General features: G+C 36.9%; 6 long non-coding RNA genes across 7 annotated transcripts in view; 4 read left to right on the top strand and 2 right to left on the bottom strand.

Moving 5' to 3' along the window:
* Positions 1-26,651, top strand: part of LOC138128122 (uncharacterized) — a 197,680-nt gene that overhangs the window by 1,344 nt on the left and 169,685 nt on the right. The gene's annotated exons all lie outside the window — the stretch shown is intronic.
* The window catches only part of LOC138128123 (uncharacterized), a 145,630-nt gene that overhangs the window by 84,092 nt on the left and 34,887 nt on the right, over positions 1-26,651 (bottom strand). The gene's annotated exons all lie outside the window — the stretch shown is intronic.
* On the top strand, positions 8,304-9,623 carry LOC138129648 (uncharacterized). Its single transcript, XR_011159299.1, has 2 exons — positions 8,304-8,649; positions 8,702-9,623. It is a non-coding gene; the product is annotated as an uncharacterized lncRNA (long non-coding RNA).
* LOC138128604 (uncharacterized) lies at positions 20,581-21,742 on the top strand. 2 transcript variants are annotated; one of them, XR_011158793.1, is made up of 2 exons: positions 20,581-21,463; positions 21,563-21,742. It is a non-coding gene; the product is annotated as an uncharacterized lncRNA (long non-coding RNA). The 2 variants fall into 2 exon arrangements; XR_011158792.1 differs by having other exon boundaries at positions 20,581-21,511.
* On the bottom strand, positions 21,680-24,144 carry LOC138128605 (uncharacterized). The gene is made up of 2 exons (XR_011158794.1): positions 23,866-24,144; positions 21,680-23,748 (listed from the first exon to the last, which is right to left on the bottom strand). It is a non-coding gene; the product is annotated as an uncharacterized lncRNA (long non-coding RNA).
* On the top strand, positions 24,876-26,066 carry LOC138128603 (uncharacterized). Its single transcript, XR_011158791.1, has 2 exons — positions 24,876-25,077; positions 25,443-26,066. It is a non-coding gene; the product is annotated as an uncharacterized lncRNA (long non-coding RNA).

The following is a 26,651-nucleotide window of genomic DNA, read 5'->3' as shown; positions in this document are numbered from 1 at the left end:
CTGCACGAAACGCCCGAAGCAACTAAAAGAGAAGTTAACTCAGTAAAAGCAGAGGAAGCAAATCTTGAACCCTTCAAAATTGAAATGTTCAAACAAACCGTTACCGTTAATTTCAAACTTGCATTTACAATGGTAGATGGAAAAAGTTATTGATTCTGTTACCGAAACATAATCTATGCGTTGTTACCTTTGTAAAGCTACATCAAAAGATATTGACAAGATGGTGCAACAACCAATCATAGAAGAAAATTTAGAGTTCGGAATTTCATCGTTGCATGCTTGGATACGGATGATGCATCTATTTTACAAACTAGATTTACAAAAATGATAGTACAACCATGTGCTCGTGACATAACCTCAAATTTTCAAAGCTAATAAATAATTTAAGGTTTAACGGTTTTCTTGCAATAATTTTTCTAAGCAGTGTATTGAGTGGAGTATTTACGATGATGAGACCTCATGGACCCTCAATTTTATTATATCATTATTTCTCAACCGATCGTGTTGCACAATTTTAAAAGCAATGTTATTTTACAGTTTTCAACAAATTTTCTGGACTTCCGGCAATTAGTTTCAAAACGGGCCCCTCAGCAGAGCTCAGGTTCGCGCTATTGTGACGTAAGTAATAACTGGGTATTTATTAAAATAAAAATTAATATGTAATAACTTTGTTTCTCCAGAAATACAAACAGCGCTGACTACCTACACCAGGCTGAGGGGAAGCGCTTAGTTTTTCCGCCCTTGTATCCGTTCTGTATGATATTTTGATATATTTTTCCTTTGTATAAAAATTCAAAAGCGCTGGGTCTGCTGTTATGGCGAAAAATAGCTTTTACTTTAATTCTCTAATTACTTTAGAGCCCCACCGGCCGCCAAATCGAGGTTTATTTTCCATTATTCGGAACACGAAAGAAAACTGATAAAGAAATTGTTGACAAAAATAAAAGAAAAGTGCAAAAAGGAATTTCGTGATCCATTGGGGCTTCTTGTTGATCAACCAAAACAAAGTTACGGGAGTTCAAACGATGGGAATACAGCTCGACGTTTTTTCCAAAATTCTGAAATTTCTGCTACAATGACAGGAGTTGATAAGGATTTAATAAAGCGATTTCATGTAATACTATAAGTTATTTCCTGTGGTTATAAAATTGATGCGCAGAAATTTCAGGAATACACGGAAGAAACCGCACGAAAATTTGTAAACACCTACCAGATTAAAGATAAAAAAAATATACAGTGTAACTTAAAAAAACAAAGTTAGCTGCGGTCTGTCAAAATATATTATGTTAAAAAAAAAGTATAGCATGTCCGGCTATAGTGTTTCTAAAACAATTTTGTTTGACGTATCATTTATTAAAATCGGATAAAAAATAAGGAAGTTATAGCACCAAAGATTTTTCATAATACACCCGGTATGAAAATGCCTTTCGGCATTATAAACGCCCCTTCGGTTTTTTAATGCTTTATTGACAAAGCTCTCTGTCCCTAGCGTTATGACTGTTATGAGCATGTACTCGTCTACATGGACGATTTAATTATAACTTCGTCTTTCGTCGAGGAAGGCTTACAATGGTTAAACACAGTATTTGACCTTTTGGACAAAGCTGGATTAAAGTTAAACTTGAAAGTGCTTCTTCCTCAAAACCGAAATCGAATATCTAGATCTAGAGCACAATATCAGTTCCGGTGGTACTTCTCCGGGTTTAAAGAAAACAGCGGCTGTTGATAACTTTAAACGGACCACTTCGGTTTACGAAGTACGTCAATTTCTATACTTCACCGAATATTTTCGAAAATTTATTCGCGGATTCGCCTCTATCGCTTTCCCGCTAACCGAATTAATAAAAAAGACAACCTCTACTGCTGGAATGAAACTGAAGAAAAGGCTTTTACAGAACTTAAAAAAGCCTTGGTAAATCGACCCATTTTAGTTCCGTCTAATTATAATTTATAGAAACTCAAGTGCATACAGATGCAGGTGTCACGGGCCTAGGAAGAGTGATCTTGCAGGTGCAAACGGATCAGGCGCTGAAACCCGTTGCCGTTGACGGAAGATGACTTAAAAACTGCCACAATCTGGGAGAAAAATTCGAGAAGTAGGTCGAACTTGCAACATTCTGGGAGAAAAATTCGAGAAGTAGGTCGAACTTGCAACATTCCAGAAGCCACCCTACGTGATAAACTAAAAACCAACGTTAATACCAAAAGAAAATTGGAAAGAACGTCAGTGTTTAATTCTGAGCAGGAATCTGTCATCAAAAGTCATGTTATTAAATTGGCGAATATCGTTTTCGACATCATACCAATACAACCGTTTCGACAAAGAATTGCACATGGCTGGTCACGATTGGTTAGAACTGTTTTTGAACCGTCACACGGAAATTAGTCTCCTAAAGCCAGAAGGTACCAGCCAGAAACGTATTTCTGCATTCCATAAAACAGAGGTTGACAGATTTTACAACAATCTTCTCATACTTATTGAAACGAACAAATTTCTGAATCTTTAATGTGGATGAAACAGACATCTTTACTGTTCAAAAACGAGAAAAAATTTTGGCGCCAAAAAGGCAGAAACCCTAGTGCCGTTCAGTTTCGAAGATCTTTCAGAAAACTGTTTCTATTAACTTACGAGTATATTCATACTAAACATATGAATTGCTGTGACGATTTTGCCGTGATATTGACAAGTTTGTCTGATTTTAATGACAGTAAGCCTTGCGCTTTAATGATTAATTCATTAGTGAGACAAACAGACAAGCATCTCAGGTGTCCAACTGTGATCATCATGAAAAACATCTTCCTGAACAAAAGGGATTTAAGTACGTTTGTGGATATTTGATCCGTAAATGCCTTAAAATACATACGTACAACATATGTGAGAAGTTCCCCAAAGAAAATGATGATTTGGATAACTCAAATTTATTCTTACATCATAAAGCATACATACGCGAATCATTTTTATTTGTGGGCCTTAAATCTCCACATGAAACTATTTACAATTACATATACAGTCTACAGCAAACTTTTTTGCAAACTTTGAACACCATATAAATAATCAACCTGGTAACCATATGCATACATTGTCTAAAGCGATTCTGTGATTTCAACATCCATTTTCAAGTAGTGAATTACCTGTGACTTGTCAAAACAAATTTGTTTGTTAAAAATTGAGAAAATGCCACGTGGAACTTACTTAACTGAAACTGAAGAAGGAAAGATAATGGCGCTGCATGGAGAAGGATGTGGCCTTCGAGAAATCGCTACCCATATAAGAAGGCAAAAAATGAAAACAGTTCCCAATCTTACAATGCGGCACAAACAAGCGCGTTTGGAATTTGCTCAAAGAAACATGAATCGCAACTGGTCCCAGGTACATATTCCATTTCTTTTTTATTGGATGTTCATTAAATCTTTTTTGGTGTTAACGTCATATTTTCCGATGAAAAGAAGTTTAATTTAGATGGTCCCGATGGATTTAATTGTTACCGGAGAGATCTGAGAAAAGAACCTCGATATTTCTCAAAACGAAATTTTGATGGTGGTGGCTTAATGATTTGGGGAGGTTTTTGCACCGAAGAAGTTCTTCGATTAGGGTTTCCTTCGTTCAGAATGAACAGTGCAGAGAATACATTAAACAAGTCAAGAAATTAAAGACTAAATGTACAAAATTTAAAAATCAAATGCCCAAAGTAAACAAAAGAAAATTTTATTCCAAATGCTCGAAGTGCTAAGTGAGTGTCAGTCACGCCATTTGTCAAATCAGTTTGATTCTTTGGTCATAAACTGTAACGTTTTTTTAACGTTTTTTAACGTTTCACCATTACAATGGATAACGGAGAATGTGTGGATATGATACAACTTATTTTGAATGCGGAAGTAACAGTGCAAGAGCTTTGCGTCTCTATAGAAACCGTTTTCCTTAACAAACAGTTCAACATAATCTCAAGAAACATAATTTTTTTCCCTGCATACCACGAAAGGTACATGCTCTTTTTGAAAACGATCCTCAGCGTAGGATTGAATTTTGTACTTACTTTATTAGTAAGTTAAAAGAAGATCCTATTTTTACCGTCGTTTGCTTTGGTCAGATGAATGCACTTTCGACATGAAACGCTGTGAAGAAAAGGCTGAAGCCAGAGAGAAAAAGAGACTGGAACTTCAAACCCAACAACATGAGGACTTTAAAGATCTCATGAGCAAATTAAGTTTATTATAAGAAAATGGATTTTTGTTATCTGAGATTGAGAAACCGAGAAAGTTCTAAACACACGTCCGTCATGGACACTACCAGGTCAACGGCAATCAATGTCTATAAATGACCTGTCTGCTTTGCACACAGCCTGTAGAACAACAGAATAGAATTTCTTTCTATTAAAATAAGAATTTCCGTCTTCTTGGACGATTTATAGCGACATGACAACCATCAATCGCACCAATTATTTGAGGAAATCCTGACTTATTTGAAGAGCCATAGACACTTGGGAAGGTAAAAAGAATATGTACACATAGGTTCATAATACGAATACCAAAAAATGGCAGAACGAATTTGGAGCTGGAACTGCCACTACATTACGCTTGACACATTCACATGTATCCGGTCCATCTATCGCGTCATCGGAAAACCATGGACATGATCTATAATGTAAACCATTACGAGATTGTTTCATATATCCCCATACACATTTAAAAACTCATCATTCACCAACTTTCATCATCGTCATTGAAGAATTTTACTCTTCGACTAACAAGATGTGATGTATACTCAAATATATAACTTTTATTATAACTAATTAAATCTATTTCCTAATCAGATGTTGTTTTTCTTACCCACACTCAACAAATATTCAGGCTCATCCCCACTTTTTCAACCCCCCCCCACGTTACCACACCCCCAAACGCCCAACCACGGTTCAAGCCCCCAACCCAAGTACCACCTTTTTCCCCCCCGAAACAGAAACCACACCCCCCTGAGGCCCCCACCACACCCAAGTATCACCCCTTTCACACCAAAAACAGAAACCACACCCCATCTAATGTCCCACCAACGACCAAAATGACCAATCACGACACGGTAACGCCCACTTACAACGCCATTGAGACAGGGGCCATCTAGAAAAGGCACACAAACCAGATCAGAAAACTGAGACTGGAATGTAGCTTGCCCGTTTTCGCACCTCCAGTTAGACCTGGAAGCGTGGAGTCGGCTCCGGGAAAACGGGAAGCTACTTCTCCAGCAGGGGTGTTTTCGCCGGTTAGGAAGCGTCTGAGACGGGAAATGCGACCGCCTCAGAGACTTATGTATTTTTGAGTTGAGAAGTGTATTTGGAATTTTGTATGATTTCCGATTCTAACGTTGTAATATTGTAAATAGTATTTCTTCAATTAGCAGGGGAGAGTTGTAGAGTGATTAGTTTTTGTGTATAGTTTTATCGAGAGTTTTTGTAATATTATTTTGCAGTATGTAAATAGATGATATTGTGGGCGGTTATGTTTCTCTCAAGGCTTCCACCACCCACGGCCTATATTAGCAGTTAGCAAGGGAGTAAAATATCCTACAATTACCATTAGAAACTTCAGAAGCACCTCAGTTGGGTACTGTTGAAGAAGCCATTGAAAGCTTCAGAAAAAATATAATACGAAAAGAAATGGAAATTGCTGGTATAATTGCTGGTATTCTATAGACATTTTCGACTTGAATATGGTGATAACATAGTAATACATATTCGTTGTACTTATGAAGCAAATTATGCGGAGCAGGCGTTGACAATTTCTTGTTATGAATATCGTGAATAAGTAATCCAACGAATATTAAGCAACGGAGAATACGAAAATGCATCATCGTTAACATACACACCTGAATATATCGATGCTAGAAAAATGAATCAAACTTATTCAATGACAACTGTTTGAATGTACCGATCGAAAGTAACTTGTACAATAGAATTAACCTCATTCTTTTTTATTATAAACACCTCTACATAACATAGCTAATCAGACATAAATTCACTTTAGTCTTGTAAAAGTAATCGATGACAAACAACCTTAATTATGCCTGTAGTTATAAAATACAAATGCTTAAAATGTAAAGGAGAAACAGACACGGAAAATACATTATGCAGCATGCTTAGTATCATAAAAAGCACAGATGGAGCTAAACATTTGCCTTGGCATTATGTTAATAAATGATACCATTTAGTTATATAATTTAATTATATCAACTAACAAGATGTAATGTATACTCAAATATACAGGGCGGAACAAAAGTATCAAATAATCGCTGTAACTTTTTAAATTGATTTATAATCATGCATGATCTGACCTTTTTACTTTGTTTCTACCTTCTTTTGTTTCGCTGCCACGGCTACCAACTTTGGTTTTTTAAATAGCACCCATACATTTTTTGTGTGATTTTCAAACAAGCGTATCTTTCTGTATTCATAAATACAGTTTTGCCATTATGGGGAAAAAAAGAATAAAAAAAAAAAATAAATAATGAAAAAAAAATTATTTACTAAGTAATAAAATTTATTTTTGAATGGACTTTAAAATCAAAAAACCACCAACGTCGCATTTTCCTCAATAACTACTATCGGCAACGCTGTCTAGTGTAAAATTTAGTGAGACTTGTAATTTTTAGGTTAAATGTTTATTAAGTGTCTTGTTTTTCTGGGCATGTTTAAGTAAAAGTAATAAGAATCAATAAATAAATTAAACGTGCTGCTAATAAATCGAAATGAACGAAATTCAAAGCAATTGAATTTTATTTCGAATCAAATAAATGTAATAATTTATTGTTACCAAACATAGTATGAAAAAATATCTACCTGGGGCTTTTTAAATTTTACCAACCTAAAGCAACACGTGGTGGTTTTTTGATTTTTGAATGGACTTTAGTTAATGAATTTATAACCGAAAATTGAAACTGGCAAAATGGCAACCCTTGTTTTCACTGTTTCCAAGGTAATGCGCAAAACTAAAAATTTGACGGGAGCAACTACGCAATGCGAACGTCCGTGATGGGGGCAGACATTTATTTATGAATCTTTGTTATATTTTCAGGTTTTAGGCCTTAATCGTGCATAAAATAGCGTATGTACTGCGGACGTAAACTGGCTTTTTTGGCCTTAATACATAAATAACTATTAACACTTTGTTGACATGGGAATAATCAGGCAAGGCTTTTTTTAAATTTGTGAAAATCTAACCGAATTTTGAAATAACATTGACGACCAATTTATTGCCCGCGACTGCACTTGGCTCTAGTATGCAAATCAATGTAACATTTAAGTTAACACTCCTTCGGGTCATATTTAAAACTTATACCTTTTGTTGAGTAAATCTTTCCTATTCTTGAATTGAGGAACTTACACTACACAAATGCATGGTAGTTTCTTACAAACAATGCAACTGACATGTCAAATAATTCACCTATTGTCAATGTGCTCCAATATTTACTGCAACAATGACCTGCGATAATTAGATACCTATGAGTACATACCCATTTACTGAACATACATATTTATCACATTCTGAGAAAGCCACAATCAAATACTTAGAAACTTACCATTCGGTGGTGAGTTACTAATTGTTTCAGGTGTTGTCTAGTGACTTCCAGAGCTGACATCAAAATACTATCCTGAATCCTGAATGATGATAACTCATCTCTCAAACACCACACACAACAGTCCATTGATCGGCACAGTTCATTCTGTAAAACACGACAGAATAAATAATAAAGACGTTTAGCAGAAATTTTCATTTTGCAAAAAGTTAAGGTACCTAACCTAACCTAGTAAATTTTAACAGTAAGTAAACAAACTACTCCATTTACGCGGCTACTGTCTTTATAATGAAAAATGTAATCAATAAAAAAACATAAGCAAAATACGTATGAAAAGAAAAACTTACAATTTCACTTGTCCCACTCTAACTCTATCACTTTTGAAAGTCAAAACAAAAACCACAGAACACTTACTTTTATGTAATTGCGCGATTGGAGCGCCGCGTCGGCGGCGTCTACAATTAATTCGCAAAAACTCCAAAAACTTAAATTCAAAATAAAAACCGAGTAGTAATATTAAAGAGTGTTCAAAAAAGTGACAAGTAAATTGCAAACAATTTATTTGGTAGGAAATTATAAACTCAACAAAATGATTTGAAATTCGGTGTATAACTGGTCGCCTAACGCCTAGAAATGGAAGAGCGTCTAGCTGCAGGGATAAACCCTCCAATGAAAATCTAGAACAAAATGCGCTTGCGCGAGTACAAATTTTACGCGATAACACTTCAATGATATGAACATAAAGCGTTTTTTCGCGAGTTCGCGTTGATCTATCGGTAAGTCGGTTACTGTAACCACCTCGTTTTTGCGTGCAACGGTATTTGAGGGGAAATGATCATGACGTCATAAATTACGTCATACTAGTAACCTGTGTTAGGGATTTGAGTAACCTTGGTCGCAACGTGGGTAAGTGAAGTTGATTGAGGTTATGCTCTAAGTGAACTGAAGTGAACGATTGTTGTGACGAATTTTGTGGTGTCCTTTGAAAATGTCTGAGAGCATCGAGTTGGTTGAAATTTCCTTAAATAATAAGGGAGAAGATATAATACTTAATGTGGATTTAAACACAGCAAATATTCTTCTGAATGGTACTGTTGTAGGTATTTTAATGTTTGACTTTAAAAAGCATATCTTTCATAGATCCCGCTCAAGCTCAACAATATTTACAAAATATATTGAAAATTCAATCTCAAGATACAGAAGCATCAGTCTCACCTTCATGTTCTACATCTGATTCTTGTTCCACCAGCTTTAGAAACGATAATGATGTATCAGAGAAGTGCAATATATGGTGTTCAAAACGCCCAAATGCAACTGACCAGGAAGCTACACTTCTGTTTCTAAACCTTCGAGACAAATATGCAACAGATTTTGATGATAAAAAACATATAAAAAGTCAGTTGTGGAAAAAAATTGCAAAAGAAATGGCAGATAGCGGCTTCAACGTTGGGGAAGGTAAAGAGGCTGTTGAAAAATTAAGGCAAAAGTTTGCCAACCTGCAAAAACAATATTTAAAACACATTCAACATGTAAAACAAACAGGAGAAGAAAAAAGAGAACCACCTCCATTTTTCAATGAAATGCACGGCATTTTAGGCCATAAAGATAAATCCAATCCTAAAAATCTTCAAGATACGTTAGAGGTAACAAATGACAATACTGAAGAAAGTGAAAATGAAGAAGTAAACCTTGAGATTGTTGACAAAAATGTTAGGATTAAAAATAGGTTTTCAACGCACAAGACTGTTAGACCAGCTAGTACTAATAACCTAATAAACCTGTTAAAACAACAACATGCTGAAGATAAAGAACAAAGACAGAAACAGTTTTCATCATTTGAAAATATACTACTGAAGCAAACGGAACAAAGAGAACGTTTATTAGACCAATTTGAACGTTTAATAAAACAAAAAAGAAAGAGGACCTCTTCGTCAGATTCAGAGTAAAGTTAAAAGTAAAAGTTTTGTTTGTTTTTTGTTTTTAAGATTTTTAACAGAATAACATTTTCATTTATTATTGTTGAGAGTTTATAATTTGGTTAAATATATTTTTGTCAGTAAAATATTCTATTGATTAGTTTGCCAAATTCATTGCTATATTGTTCCTTTTTTCATTTCCTAGTCGAAATTCTTCTCTGTTATTGTTGACATATTCTTCTTCATTCAACATGTCTTCATATATGTCATACTGCCACTCATCGTTATTTAAATAACAGAAATTATGGAGCACACATGCTACTGTACTGATTTCAATCGCCTTACTGACAGAATATGTATTGATATACTGCAGTCGTGCCCATCTCCCTTTCAAAATGCCAAAAGTATTTTCAATACAAACTCTGTCTCGGCTTAGACAAAAATTATGATGTTTTTCCCTTCTAATCAAATTATTTCTCCGCGAATAAGGAGTGATTAACCAGGATCTTAGTGGAAATGCGCTCTCCTATTAAGTGGTATTCTTCCATTGGGAAATATTTGTGCTTCCCAAATTGTTCTATATGTTGCACCAACGATGAATTTGAAAAAACTCTGGAGTCATGCACAGAACCTGGGTATCCAACAAAAACATAGGTGAAAATTTTATTCGCAGTACAAATACCCATACAGTTGATGGAATGACTTTGGTATCTATTTACGTAACTATCGTGCTGATTAGCAGGTACTTTTATTTTGATGTGTGTGCCATCAACGGCCCCTACAACGTTGGGGTAATTTGTAAAACCATTACAAATAACTTGATATTCATCTTGTGTTTTGGGCCAAAATATATACTTTCCCTTTAATTGTAACAGTACGTAAAGAAAGGCATTGACTAAGTGCATTACTGTTGAAGGAACTAAATTAAAACGATCAGCAATAGATAACAGAGTATCTTGTTTGGACATGTACCAGAGAAATGCAAGTAAACCTTTTTCTGGCGGAATAACATGATTTCCTCCCCTATACCTCTTCTGTATGAGTCGTGTCTGATCGTTTAAAATTATAATATGTAATAACTTATAAAAGGTTGCTTTCTGCATTCTAAACAATTCAAAAAAATGAGTTTCATTATAAGTATTGAACCATATGTTATAATTCACATGTTGTCTTATATGCGTTTCCCTAATTCTTTTTAGTAATTTTCTTTTCTTAAAAAGAGTTTCATGCATTTTCAAAACCATTATTTCAGTATCGTTCGAAAAAAACGAATCCATTAACACAAAGAATAAGTCCATATTTGTGGCGTCTGCTGTCATATCACTGCACATAGAGTTGGAAATACACAGAACTCATAGAAGTGAAAAACTGAATAACTGGAAATTGTTAAACTTTTTAATTAATATTTTATAACAAATAACTTAGGGGAATAACACTATAAAATAACCGCTGCGTTTTCGCGTAAACTGTGTTACTCAAAAAGTGAGTAAAAGTGGGGGGAAACCGTTTCTAACCGAATACTGTTACACGGTTATTCGCGAAAAAACGCTTAAAGTTTTAGCAACCTTTCTACAGGGTGAGTAATTATTATAAACGATTGTAGTCGAAGCAGGCCATGCCCATGTTATGAAATTTTTGCCGCTTTCATGTGAACTGTCAATTTTTGTCGCTGTCAGTGTCATTTTTAGGTAAAAAGTACGATGATGAGTATTTTATTATTTTTTTTTTTTTTAATTACCGATTGAATCCAAAAATTTTGAGTTATTTTTCACCTAATTTAACTCCTGAGTGTGAACGGTGTGTACTCACTTAAATATTTACATCAGTTTGATGATTTTTTATACATATGGAGCGGCAACCATAAACGGAAGAGGGAAAGCGGCCTTCCACCAGCTACCGAAATGCATGCAGCCTGCACCCACACCACTCTTCAATCTTCATGCACTCTGTATCTGTACCACAGTACCACACTACTGCAAACGCACCCTATCACAATCAATTGGCGGCAAATTTTAAATACTCCAACCATCCCACGTTTCTATTGGAGGGTTTATCCCTACAGCTAGACGCTCGTTAGAAATGGAGTCTAAAATAAACTACTCCCTACGATTTAGGGATATTCGTTACTAGGTTGCCATAAATTTGGTTAGGTTGGAGGCTATGTGGTTTCTGGTGACAAACAAAAGATATCGTAACCGTAAGGCAGCGAATTCCTTGTAATAGTTGCATATGGCTCTATTTCTCGCTAAGTGATGGATGTTTTTTCGTTTCACAATATTTTGTTGGACTTAGGCCCGGTTTCTGGAAACAATTTTATCGGGCCAGTTAATTAACTCTCCGATAAATACAAAAATCCTGTAATGTAATTGGTTAATTTCTAACGTTTCTTTTGATTTAGCCGGTCAGTTAGTTATTGGGCCGTTCCAGAAACCGGGCATAAATCTCTCAATTCATAGTAACCAATCTTAACCGTTCAAAATTACTTTTGAAAATTCTAGTTACACACAACATGAAAAACGTCATTTCCCTAAAAGTTCGAATTCTAGGGAGTAATTATTTTTGACACTAGAGTAAAATGTTCACACAATTAAAAATATAGTCTACTTAAGTCCATTCAAATATTTAAAAAACCATCACCTGTTGCTTTAGGTTGGTAAAATTTAAAAAACCCTAGGTATTTATCTTTTCATACTATGTTGCTACTATAAATAATGACAAAATAAAATTCAGTTGCTTTGAATTTCCTTCAAATTGTTTTATTATGGCTCACCATGTTTCATTTATTTATTAATCCTTATTGCCCAGTATAGAATTCACACGAACCCTCGATAAATTTGAGTAATTTGACTCTTAAAAACACTTCACCTCAAAATTACAATTACCACCAAATTTTACACTAGACAGCGTTGCGAGGAGTGCTCGAAGGAACCAGTTCGAGAACATGTCTTGTGAAACCAGTGTAACATGCTTTTTTTTCTACTTCGGCTTTATTCATTTCATTTTCCTATTTTGCATCTTTAACCCAGTCAGTATAACACTCAAACGGGTTTCGAAAAGGAGTTCTTTTCGATACCAGTTTCAGGAACATTTACTTAAATTTTTAATGTTGGCAGTGACTCACGGTGAGTATTTGCTAGGCGATCACTGCACTTCAGGACAGTTTAAATTCAAAACTTGCAACTGTTCATCTAGTTACCAGTGTCACCAACCCTTTATACATACGTACCAAATTAATTCTCCTAGCATTATGTTTTGAACTTTTATTTAATTTAAAATGTCCAAGATAATGTGAGATGTTCTTTATTTATATTAATTTTGGCTACGATTATAAGCATTAAATAGTGAGCTTAGTTTTTAATTTACGTAAGTTTGTCATGAAAACAACACGCCTATAATTGTGAATTTGTATGACCGAAGTGTAGAGGAGACACAGAATAGGAGTTCGATGTAGCTATAAAATGAACTGATGAAGTTTTAAATAAGGAAATACGTAAAAATAAATAAAAAATGTAATAACGAGTTTTATCGCCTCTGGCACTAATGCAAGCATTAAGTGCTTATTCACAATGGACATAAGACATAAGAAATACATAAGAGATACCTAATAATAATTTGTAAATTTGGGCAATTGGAAAATAATTTATGTGTCCATATAACTCGAATATGATTCTTCATGCCTTTTTGTACATAACAATAATGTTCACTGAGGTCACTTCCCGTAAGTTGCGTGAAAATTGGTAGTATATCCACTGCATGTATCATGAATTTCTTATGCCTTATGTCAAGCTTATGTCCATTGTGAATAAGCACTCACACGTCGTGGCACGCTTCCATTATATTCACTATTCTAACTTAACATTAAAGCAGCAAACCTAAGCGACCTATTATTAAAGTCTAATTTTTCATTTTATATTGCAATTTTCTTTCTCTTAGCATCTAAAGTCTATTTTTTAATCAAAGAACCACGACCTGTTGATTTAGGTTTGTAAACATAAAATTTTACTAAATTTAGGGAATTTAATGATATCTATTGGCTATACCAGCCAACGTTTGTCATTTTTAATGTCCTTGAAAGTACGCAAAATCGCAGCTAAAATTTGAACGTGTAATTAAAAATGCCTCGCAAAGTAAGATATTTATTAAACTCTCAAATTAGTTGTTGTTGGTTGTTATTAACTTTATTAACATGCTGCGCTACTATTATCTCTAATAACCTCAATTTTTATATGATGAGATTTTTCACCCTATGTCAAAAGTGTACAATGTTGTCAGCTCTATTTTGGGTGTAAATTGCGGTGTTGTGGTTCTTTGATTAAAAAATAGACTATAACAACTTTTCGTATTTCTCGAGTTCCACAATTCTCGCTAGTGCTTCGTCTATTTTAGCTTTTTCTGATAGATTTTTGCGAAAACATTCCACCACTTATCTCTTCCAGCGGTTTGTGAAAGTTTTTACGAGTACACCTTCGTTTCCTTCAAGGTCACTGTCGCGGAGCGCACTATCTCGCACCTCCTTATGTTTTTTCACATTTTTCCAAATCTTCCCTCCTTCAGGACCTGCACAGGGTGATGGTGGTGCAGAAGAGTGTCCCTTTTCAGAGCCTGTATGTGGTGGTGTGGGTGGCGCTGATGTTCCCTGAGTTGGTGACCCCAACTGAAAGTCGTCGTCGAAATTTAAAATGATATTCGTTTGTGACACCAACTTGTAGAATACCAGTAGGATATCTGAAAATATCACAAACAAGATTATTTAATTAATTTATGAAGATATAGTCCATTCATTTTAAATCTTGGGTAAAGTTGTAAACTCAAAACGCCGTAAATTACGAAAGCGGCAAGTTTTCATTGTGTGGATACTGTAAAGTAGTAATCCCTCTGTTCACATAAAATTGGTACCACGTCGTACTTTCACCATCTTATCGACGAGCAAAAGAAAGAGACCCTAAAGTATCCGCAAATAAAAAAAAATTAAAACACATTTTGCGATCAGTGGCCAAAAAAATGTTAAGAGATTGTTGATTTTGTATTGGGAAATTTTGTATTTGAGAAATAAGATTACTAAATAAAGAAATAAGAGTAATTAATAAAGTATCCATTACATGTATACTTTAAAGTAAATTAATAAATAAAATAATAAAATACTTACATAAACAAATAGTAAATTAATCGTCATCTGAATCAAATTCACTGGATGATTCACCAGTATTGGCAACAAATATTCCAGCACATTAAGAATAATTTGTTCAGACTGATAAGTCAAATGACCCAAACCACCTGACATATTGAGTAAAATTAACGCACTGAATTCACTTTACACAACACAAGTTATTTCTTGAACGGTACAACTAAGACTATAATTGTTTAGTGGCTTACGGCCGGCCGGTCCTGTATTTTTAAAATTCTGGAAAACCCCATTATTATGTACTTTCTGTCTACGCTTGGGATGTCTTATTATTACCTGCACCCGTCGTATAGATAAGGTAAGCAGAACATATTTATAGTACCTAAAAACAGATGTTTTACTGACGAATGCAAATGTATGTTAAATAATGAGCCACCCAGAACACTCGATATTTGTCTCAAGAAAATCCGCGGATAAATTTAACTACAAGAACGCAATGCCCTCAGAAATTTAATGTTTGGGATGGTATTTTTAATAATCAAATTATTGGGCGATTTTAGTAGTAAATTTAAACACAAACATATTTCGACATTTTGATAAATGTGAATAAAAATGTTTCTAATAACTTGACCATTTAACAAATGTTAAATTTAATCAATTTCTTAATGAAGTAGGTACCTGAAATCACGCAAAAACTATTTTTCATGTTAAATTCCTATGGTCAGGTTTGGTAGTTGACACTCGGTATTGAACACAGTTTTAGATTCACTGAGTTTCGGACAAGTGTCAAAGCAGGCAAGTTTTATTACTAAACCCAAGATTTAAAATGAATGGACTATAGTGATATTTAATACACTACTTTGTTAATGAAGGCGATTAATAATCGAAACTGTTTAAAGCACGAACGAGTGTAGCGAGTGAGTGCCTTTAATTGTTGAGATTATTAATCCCCTATTAACAAACGAGTTGATTACAACATTTTTTCGTTGACCGCAAACTTTTTTTTTGTGACAAAATTTCAAATTAAAACCAAATCAAAACCAATTTCATCTTTTTAGATAAAGATGAGACCTTATTAAATACCTTCATCCTTTTTTTGTCCTCAGGGTAGGCCATTTTTAAATTTCTCAACATTTTCTATTCATTTTTCCACAAAGAGTTTCAGAAGACGTCAACAAAACCTAGTTACATTTGAAAAATATGACATGCGAATTATAACCAAAAAGGTCGGCTTTTGAAAAAGTGAATTCGTAATTGTGCAGTCATGGAGCTGCTGCAGTGTTGGTAAGTGCAAACAATACATGTTCGAGGTTGTTTATGCATCAAAATATCATCAAAACGTCAAAATCGCAAAAATCGTTGATTAATGAAAAATAGTGAGGTCCATTAATACATTATATTTTAGGCAAAATAATTCATTAATATTGAAATTAACAAGCGCTCAACGGAAAAGAACATTTTTAAAGTCAAACTTACGTTTTCATCCAGGACTGAGAGAGAGACCTCCAAATTCCGAGATTTTAGTGATTTTTATGTCAACCATTCTCTCGCTGGACAAATTATAGTTCTATTGTCAAAGTGAGATTGAACTTTTTAGACATGTTTTCATTAAACTGTGGAAAGAGTGAGGTGAAGAAATAAATGGAGAGTTTATGTAATAAAGAAAATTCAGCATTTGCAAAAAAATATTTTTTCATGTGGCAGATATTTGACCCTGTGATAGAACCCCACAAAAAGTAACGATTGAGCCAATAATGCCTTATACAAATGTTTTTAACAGTGTTTGTGGTGTAAATTGTTTCTTTACATAAAGGTAAACACAAGTTAGCAAAGGTTTGTTGTGAGACTCTTGAGGGAGTTCGAATGATCATATGAATAATGATTGATATGTCATTGTGTGCATTCCTTTTATAGTCTGGCTGGGGATGATGCGGCTCGCAGCTGATGATGATGGTAGGGGTGCAGCGATTAGATTCTCGCTGGCGACGGTAGCGCTCCGAAAGGGTTAGTACGGGGCGCTCTGGTACTAAACCCGTGATTTATGCTACATCCCCCCCTCGGGTCTAATAGAATCGGCCCGATTATTGGACCTGATTCTTTCGGGGTCTGCCGCGTTCCCTGATGGGGTGAATCGGTTTGTGCGCGGCGTCCTCAGATTCTGGATACGGGGTGAGTTGCGAGACGTGGTAGGTACCTACCAAGTGGCTCTGCTGGTTTGTCTCGGGCGGCTAGGTCATAGCTCGTAGGGCCGTTCTGCTGGAGAACGATGTAGGGGCCGCCTCGTCGAGGGGCGAGCTTCCCACTGAATCCACGTGCTGCTTTGCTCAGTGCATGGAGGTCGGCGTACACGAGGTCACCGGGCTGGAACGGGGTTGTAGGCCCGACTGCTAACGGCGATCTTGTTCTTTTTCGTGGGTTTCTCGAGGTTCCTTCCAGTTTCCGTGGAGTCGTAGAAGTCGGGGTGTGGCTTCAGCAACGAAATTTTCAGACAGGACCACACCGCGGAGGTGGTTGGTGACGTCGTCAATGGAACGAATTTCGCTCCCGAATAATAGAAAGGCTTTGGGAACGGGCTGTGTTCATTGCGAATCGAATACTTGATAGTTGTCGAGGCCAGTCGGAGTGGGGCTTGTCTCTGATTTGAATGGCCAATTGGGTCTTCAGATCCCGGTTTCGGCGTTCGACAGGATTTGCCTCGGGATGTTAGTAGTAAAGGCTTGGGAAATCCCTAGACAGAAGCAGATTTTTTGCATAATGGCGCTTATTATAAACTGGGTGCCATTGTCCGAGATTAGGTTCCGGGGGATCCCCGTAGCCGAGGCAAACCTCGTTGACGAAGGTCCAGGCGCAGCGGTCGGCGGTAGCGTCCACAAGGGCGAATAACTCGATCCAACGGGTGGCGTAGTCCTCGATTATCAGAATCCATCGTTCGCCAGTGCTGGCGGGAGGCAGTGGTCCGAACAAGTCGATGGCAATGACCTCCATCCGTTGTTGGAGAACGGGTGTCTGTAACAGGCCTGCGGGTTTAAGATTGTGGGGTTTGTATCGCTGACATTAGTGACAAGTTTTAAGGTAGTCGGCGATATATCTTCTCATTCCAGGCCAGTAGTAGCGTTGTTGGATACGATGATACGTGCGTTCTATGCCGTAATGGCCGGCCGTTGGGGAGTCGTGATATTGTTTCAGGACTCGCGTTCGCTCATGATCGCGAACGAGAAGTTGGGCGGCTTCTTCGTCGTTGTCTTGGGAGTTGCGATACAACACACAGCTGTTCAGGAGGTATCCTCGGTTAAGCCAGGGTTGACGACAACGCTGGTCTCTTCGATGTAGCCTCGGAATTTATTGATTGCCCAGACAATGGCCAATGCTACTCTTTCTGTGGTGGAATAGTTCTTCTCCGCCTCGGTAAGGAGACGGCTAGCGTACTCGATGGGGCGCTCTTCGGACGCCTCCCGCTGGATAAAGGCTGCGCCAAGAGAGTAGGCGCTGCTATCGGTACGTAAGATAAATGGCTGGGTAGGATCTGCTGTCCGGAGGACAGGGGTACTAGTGATTTGCTTCTTTAAAGTTTGGAAGGCTTCTTGTTGAGCGGGGCCCCAGTTCCAAGACTGGTCTTTCTTTAACAGTGTACTTGGGGGTCGAGAGGTGATGGCGAAATGCTCGAGGAATCGTCGGAACCAGGAGCAAGTATGGAGAAAGGACTGTAAGCTCCTTTGGATTCCTTGGGGCCGGCATCTGGGTTAGAGCTAGCACCTTGTCGGGGTTGACGGCGTATCCGTTGGGGGTGATCCGATGTCCAAGGTACTTGATTTCTGTGCACCCGAATGCGCATTTGGCGCGGTTCATTCGTAATTGGAACTTGCGCATCTGCGCTAGAACAAAGCGTAGGTCTTCGAGGTGCTTGCTCGGGTTCGGGGAGAACACGATGAGGTCATCTAATCACGTCGGGTAGTCCGGTCTTGAATCGGTCGATCAACCGCTGGAACGAGGCGGGCGCGTTGCGTAATTCAAACGGCATACGTAGAAATCTGTACAGGGCCAAACTGGCCAAAAGGGCAGACAAGCGCTGTCTTGTCTCGGTCCGCGGAATGTTGAAAAAATGCAATGTTCGTATGTACGATTTCAAAGATATTGACCACAGTGTAGATGACCAAACAATAGAAATTATGAATCAGTTGATAAGTGATGACTGATCACTTATGTAGTACCTGATTAAATTACTTAAATATATATTTGTTAATTTTCTTGTACAATAAATAAAAATTATTGTTTAAATTTTCCAATAAAATTTAGGGGGAATTTTGGGGTTTTTGAAGGTTCTGTTAGGGGTAAGTCGCTTTACTGGGTTGGAAACACTGAGCCCGAGACGTTCGCGGCAAGCTAAAATCTCGGGAGTCGAGTTTATCGGAGCGAGCGAAAACCAATCAACTGTGCGTCACTTGTCATTTTCAAATTTTCATCGTGCATTGTGTTGAGTCAATTTACAATTTAAGTGACCTCAGTACAAAGCAGCAGAAGTAGTTATACAGGGTGTCCCAGAACTGGCTCCCCAGAGAAAACAGGCATGTGCCGACAACAAAAAAGACTCTAAATTGACTAAAATAAATTTTCTGCTAGCTCAAATTACCGAGTTACGAAGTTTTTAATTTCACCAATCCCGGAAGCTCGTCCTCAGGTATTACTAAAAAATCCGATCGGTTGCTAAACAACAACAAAAAATCTCTGATATCGCACAAATAAATAAACAACTGGAATTTTAACGTTTTCCGATATAAAAATTCGTTGACGTTTATCTGTCATCAACATCAGACTTGACAATTGCAAAATTCGAAATAAAACAATAAAAATGGCGATTCTAAAAAGAACCATTTATTTAAATAGGTAACAATGTTAAAGCAGATGTTCGAAATGACCACCATTCATTTATATGCACAATTGTGCTCTACGTAACAAACTTCTTGTAGTAGCGTTAGTTATCATTTCTTCAGTAACTGAAACAAAGCCTCCTGAATTCAAACTCTCAGATCAGCCTCTGAATTTATGGGCCGCCGATAAATGATTCAGATCTGGAGACCTGGCAGGCCAATGATGCGGTCCTCCTCGACCGATCCAGCGCTGTGGATATTGGTTATCCAAAATTTCCCGAACGTTTCTGCTAAAATGTTGGAACCAGTCACTTATGCGATAAGCAAGAGGTACAATTTCAATTTCAACTAAAACAGGTAGCTCCGTTCCAATGAACTGAGCATATCTTGCCCCCGTTAATCTTGCGGGGAATTCAAACGGTCCAATCTAGAGCCGGGGATTCGGAATTTTAACAAATGGAAGGATCCACCACGCTTATACTTGCCAAACGATCGCCCAATAGCCCAGTCCACAAATTAACAGAAAACCTATGTTGAAAACCTCTGAGAAATTATTCTCTTGGATTTTCCTCTGCCCAGATATGAAGGTTGTGATAATTGGAACAACCTTACCGGCAAAATAGCGACTCATCAGAAAACAATATCCGTGACAAGAAGTGTGAAGCATCGTTTTGGTTTATTAACCATAGATAAAAGTCTCGCCTAATTGGATAATCCTCTGGCAGAAGATGTTGTACTCGTGTATAGTGGTATGGATGCCTCCTATTATCAGCTAGAAGTCTCTGCACCGAACTCTTGGATAAACCCATTTCACGAGCAACTGTTCGAATACTCCGGGTGCCGTCTTCCTCAAAGACATTCAGTACGGCTTCCTCGTGTTCGACAGTCCTTACATTCCTTGGAGCACCCCTAACTTCTTCTTCGAACTGGCTGCATCTGCTTACTGCTTCACGTGCATTGTTCCCACATCGCGCAAAAGTAAGAATCATATCTACGTACTCAGAGGAAGAATACATGTTAAATGATACACTTGAATTAAATATCGCAGCGAAATTCTATAACAAATGCCAAACTGACGTAAACAATCGCGTTCATAAATACTCTGGGTAGGTACAGGGTTATTATAAATGTTTGTAGTCCAAGTAGGCCATGAATTTGTGCCGACTTGTTTCGATTGTGCACTGTATCTAGTGGAATATTGGCATGAGTGAGTTCCTGACCAACTGAAACTGTAAAAGTCACTGTCAATGTCAAATCACTGATTACCGCATTTTTTTCCTTCGAATCAAAATAAGTCTTTAGTACTCTTTAGTAAAAGTTAAGAGTGTTAAGACCACAGACAACCATAGCAGACGACGATGAGTATACAACAGTGATCAAGGTTAGGTTAGTAAAATTCTGTAAGTTTCAAGTAAATTTATTTTCAGGTTAACTGTTCTCTTCCAAATTCTCTCTTCTAATTATCAGTTTCTCCTAAACACATTTTTTTAGGATAAAAAGGATTTGTAGGATTGCAATGGGGTACACTGTGGAACAGACTACTTTCATTATTATTTCATTTTATTAAAATGGTGTACGACATGAAAACAGAATGCAATCATGTAAGGATCAATATCTCTCAAAGTTTCCTAATTTAGAGATAGAGGAACAATCTTTAATGACCCACATTCGGTGGATTGTGAATAGACAAAACTAGAGATGTTTCAAAGGAAAAGTCATCGAGAAGGCTTCAAGTTGGTGAAGTTTTGAGAGAGAGAATGGAACAAAATCCCAGAACATCATTGCTGACTGTCAGTACAGTCAGGTGTAGCACTGAGCACATGTCAGAAAATTGTGAAGAAAAGATTAAATTTGCACCCTTATAAAATGTCATTGTTTTAAGAACTGAACCCTGCAGATTATCCACGTCGTGTTGCATATTGCAGCTGGTTTTTAAACAACATGAATGATAACAGAACTTTGGATTTGTCATTCTTTTCAGACAAGGCATGGTCCTGCTGTTAAGTTCATAACCTGATTGTAGTCAGGGAGACGTTAGAACTAATAAGTATACCTCCTCTTCCATATTTGTCGCTGATTTCGTTAACGACTATTCCAGATTGAATCAACGCATGCACAGAACCTGTCTAACCTCGCCCATCTTGTGTATCCTGCCACTCCACATTATAACATTGGAAATCATTTAATGCACATCAACAACAATAAAACCTTGCTGGACAGTTAAATAGCTTTAATTTGTTGCCATATAACACATAAATAAAATGTCTATTTACAATGATTTCATTCTCTCATTTTCCATCAACAGTTTTGGAATCTTGTGGTACTGTAATGATTTGAATACATTACTTTTTCCGCCAAATATTTGAACCTGCGCAAAACGGTAACAAATGTGGTCGTGATCGTCATCGAATCGGAGGAGCCCTACGTTGTGATTTTCTTTTGGCGGAAAAGGTTCGGAATGCAAACGGTGAGGGTTCCAGTTGGAAGAGTGCCGCAAATAAAACACACATGTGAGGGACGCAAAATACCTTTTATTAAAAATGCCTGTAATAACTTTGATGTAAAAGAAATTGAAACGAATACAAAAGACAGAAATTAAGGTTAACGAAGTACAAGAAATTAACTAGTTGAGTACATCACAAAGATAAACGACAAGATGAATGCAACAATATTTAAAATAGCAGAAAAACGGCACATGACAGACAAAATGACAGTTTAAAGCTCGCGAAACAAGTAAACAAATTATAAGGCAGTTATTACAGACAGGGACGGATGAAAAACCCTCTTCAAAAACCGTATCCCAGGTATTACTCATATTTTACAATTCGATTAATGACAAACAAAGTTTAATTTGGAACTACGCGGTCAAGGTACGCCAACGGGAACTTAGAGCTGGAGGTAACAAACTTTCGGCCGCGAGGGGACTCAGAAAATCTGAGTCGTCTTGAAAGCAGCGACATTTATAGGTACTCGGGGTATCGCGTGTCGGACTACTGTGTACCGACCAATTCCGAGTGATATTAGCGTTCGGGGTTGTACGATGAGCTTCTCAGAGTCGCGTAGAGCAGAACTTGTTCCACCTTCCCCAACCAACCGTTTCCGACAAACTCCCAAGATCCCTATAACTGCGACGGGGGCTTCACGTCAGCTTCTCAGAGTCGCATACAGCAGAACTTGTACCACCTCCGTTATACGGTCCTACATAACCGTCGCCCCCACGGAAATTTGACTAAACAACCCCTCCGACCTCCTGAATGTCACCTAGCCCCCATGTGATCGTACTTACAACATTTTAACTTTAACTTTTCCGAAATCTAGCAACAACCCAAAGAAAAACAAAAACCGAGTTTAATTCAATCAAACAAAGAGAAACATTCAACGATGAGAAAATCCAGCAAAACAGAGCGCAACATTAAACAATGATAAAATAAGCAAAACAAAACGCAACATTAAACAATGATAACATAAGCAAAACAAAACGCACATTAAACAATGAGGAAATAAAAGAGAACAAAACGTGACGTTAAATAACGATAAAATAAAACGCTTTAAAAAGGAATACCATACTCGCTGGCAATATTAAACAAAAAGAAAATGGCGGGTCGAGTGCCGTTAGAAAATGTTAGTGAAAAAAACCAAAATGGACGCACGCGGTTCGGACGACGGCTCCGAATTTTCGAAATTACCAGATTGCTAAAAAAATGAACCTCCCGGGAGAAAGATAACGCTTAAAATTAACGAATGGGCGCTTCTTAAAGAAACAGCATGCAACAAAATGAAATCTACAACATACCCTTACCACGTGGTCCTGGTCCCAAAAACAAAAACAAAAAGCCAACGAACGTGGAATAAGTTACCCAGGTGAATGGAAAACGTCGAATTCCTCACGGGGACACAAATATCTACACGGGACGGTAGTGAAATTGAGTCAGCTTTAACTTACAAATTTGAGAAACTTGGATCGCTCTTCGCAAGGTGTGTTCGTTTCGAAAAACTAAACAAAAGTGCCCTACCCCCTTCAACTACCCGCGCGAGCCCGTTTCACCCCCCGCTATCTTTCCGCTCGCAGTTCCTAGTCTAGCCGCTAGTACCTTCACATTTGGCGTGCTGTTGTGGCGGTACCGGAAATTTAAATTTGAATTTTAAACTGGGTCACTACAGTACCTAACATTGTTTGCTCGAAACTTTTAAAACAAAAATGATTCAGTACCCATTGAATAATTTAGCAGCAACAATTCAGTTCTACACACCTGTGGTTGAACACCAGTGGATAAGTTTACAAAACTGAAATAAAGAAAATTAAATTTTCTTGTCCGTATGAGATGGATTGAACCATATGAACTTTAAAGTTCACTTTGATAACAAATCCCGTCTTGATGGATTTTAGTCACTGTTATTCACGGTATTAAAACGTTGGAACAATCTCTTCAAACGAATCTTCACTGTTGTGGTTAATAATTCGAAGAATTTTTTGAAGGTAAACATAACCTCCTAATGTCAAGAATAATAATCTACTTCGTATCATTTTCGTATTGAACTATGGAACGGCAAAAGAAAAAATTTCATTTGTTTTCATGGGCTCGTTGACTACAAACATTTATAATAACCCTGTATAAAGGTTACCCTTGGGTCACCCAAACGCCGTTCACAAATTAAAATTGGGGGAATAATCACACTACCTCAGATCGTTCACAAATGTTTAGAGTGACACAAGGAGTGTGCTCATGTTACCGATGTCTAGCGGTGCGGGAGAAATTACCCATACGTCAGATTTGACGTCTGTCAAATATCTGGCGGCAGTGAAGCGGCGGCTGCGTGAAAAAAATATGTTCTGAGGTGTTTTTATACATTTTTTAATTATGTTTTCAATAATGGGGACAAAATTTTCGAAACTGGAATGGCTGACTGCAGTGCATTTGAAATTATCTGTTGGTTAACCCCGGTGCAATCCGTTCAACATATCCAATTCTTAAAGGTAGTCCTTGTGCAACCACACTTATATTCTCTTCTTCCCCTTCCTGTATTGAATCCGGTGATAACAAATTTACAAGGAAAAAACGTTTTCGGCCTCCCAATCTGGGAAATATAGCGTTACCTTACACTTTAGGTCAAGGGAGGTGCGATTTCCCGTACAATGTCAAAAATTTCTAGTGGAATGTGGGAAAAATCTAGTGGAGTACGGGAAAAATGTGCGGATACCGTTGATTTATTCTTTTCACACTTACTTTAAAATTAAAGTGTCCATACGTTACTTTAATTTAGTGCAAAAAACACATTTCCCTGTATAATTTTTCCGATAAATGTGTTTGTTTAATTTATATCGATCGAAAAAGAAAATAATCGTAACAGGGAAAATACAACCTATTGGGTTGGCAGCTCGCAGCTCTATATGTCAAAAAGTTTGACAATTGTCAGGTATTTCATAAATATCTACAAAATAGCACAATAAAACAAAACCACAGAAGTTGATATATGGTTTTGTGTACCTACTTTATCCAGTACTAGCTGTTAGTGCTAAAGTGCAACTGGAAAATAAAAATCTACAAAACATTCTAACCCCAAAATCTTGTATTCACCTGAAGAAAGATGATTCGTTTTCACCAGGAAGTAGTGGTTAAGTACAAGACATTTTAATAATTTGCAACATTATTAACAAAAACTATCCCACCTCCACCCGGCGGCACGGCAATTTTGCCGGAGTACATACACTATTACGGATATTACTATCAAGTAATAGTGCAGTGCTTATCAACATAATTACCGGCGTCTCGCCTCCGCATTATGACTTTGTTGTGTATTATGTTCTGTGTCAATGTTAAGGAACTTCCTCACGATGTGACAAGAGTATAATAATATACCTTTTTGAATTTCAACTACCAATGTGTTATCTAAATCCAGAATTTTTAAATTTTTAAAAAGAGATTGCGGTACTATTCCCGTTGCTGAAGTGGTAAAATCGAAATTTTTTCTAAACACAGTTGTAAACATTATTGTTACAATTCTCCACTTTAGAGAACAATGCAGAAACAATTTGGTAACTGTCAGCTTTATTACTTCTGGGTTGAATGTCAATATGTTGTACTGGTGCTTCTCTTACGGTACTGATGATGGAATTCTCAATGTTGGATGGTTACATTGGAAGCAACTGCTAAAAATTCAAGTAGATTAAAGCACTGTATCGAAGTTTGTGACACAACTCACCATTGTTTGAGGAGCTGTAGCTGCAACATAGTACATTTTGTTTTTGATGTTGAAGGAAGGCCATCAGTCATCACAAATCATTTTAGGAACTTCAATCTTGTGTCCATAGGGCAATCAAGGTTCAAATATTTGTCAATTTTATTTGAAATTGTTTTAATTGTATTAATACCAATTTAACCTGACTTCCATATATTTCTTCACAGTTTCAACCCAGTTTGGATTGGTAATGGCAAACGATCTACAAATTTTGGTTTTTGTGTCAGTTATCAATATAATATCTTCTCTTGACATTTTCCATTTTCAGAGTATATAACTCCTTTCGGAGACAGGCACCACAAACACCTATTAATAAAACTGTCTGTAACAAAATATGGTTTATTAAAAATTTGTGAATTAAAGAATAGTTATTACATACTTTCGTGAGAAAAAATCCTATGTAACGTTGTTTCGATTTTTGTGGTAATAATTCAGAATTTAGTCCTGCCACTAGTTGTACTGCCTCTGGTGTCACATTTAACTCACTCTATATTATATACTAGACATTTTTTTCACTCGATTAATACACCAAAATCAAATTTTGAAGCACGACCGTGAAAATTTAGCCGGCAAATAATTTGTTAGGAAAAAAACAAATGAGCAGTCACGGTCGTCAAGGAATTGATTCCACAGCATTCGATTCTTTATTGACGATGTCAAATTCTACAATAAAATTAGTCTAGATTTTTAAAAGATTTAATATTTTGGTCAGCCGAAAAGTGTAATACAAATGTCGTACGGGACGTATTTTCCGGCCCTCCAACTAATCAGGCACTCGGCTGCGCCATCGTGCCCGAAACCAGTTGTCGTGCCGGAAAATTCACATCCCGTACTCTAACTATTTTTTGCAGAAGAAATTGCCCCAGAAACAATTTTATTTTTCTTTCGTCAATTTGCATTTTTAATCTGTTGATCTTCATTTAAGCAGGTGGTTAAATAGATGACAATTA

Source organism: Tenebrio molitor, chromosome 4, assembly GCF_963966145.1.
Source record: "Tenebrio molitor chromosome 4, icTenMoli1.1, whole genome shotgun sequence".
Lineage (NCBI taxonomy): Eukaryota > Metazoa > Arthropoda > Insecta > Coleoptera > Tenebrionidae > Tenebrio > Tenebrio molitor.
Note: the sequence above shows the minus strand (reverse complement) of the source record. Positions and strands in the feature narration are given on the sequence as shown.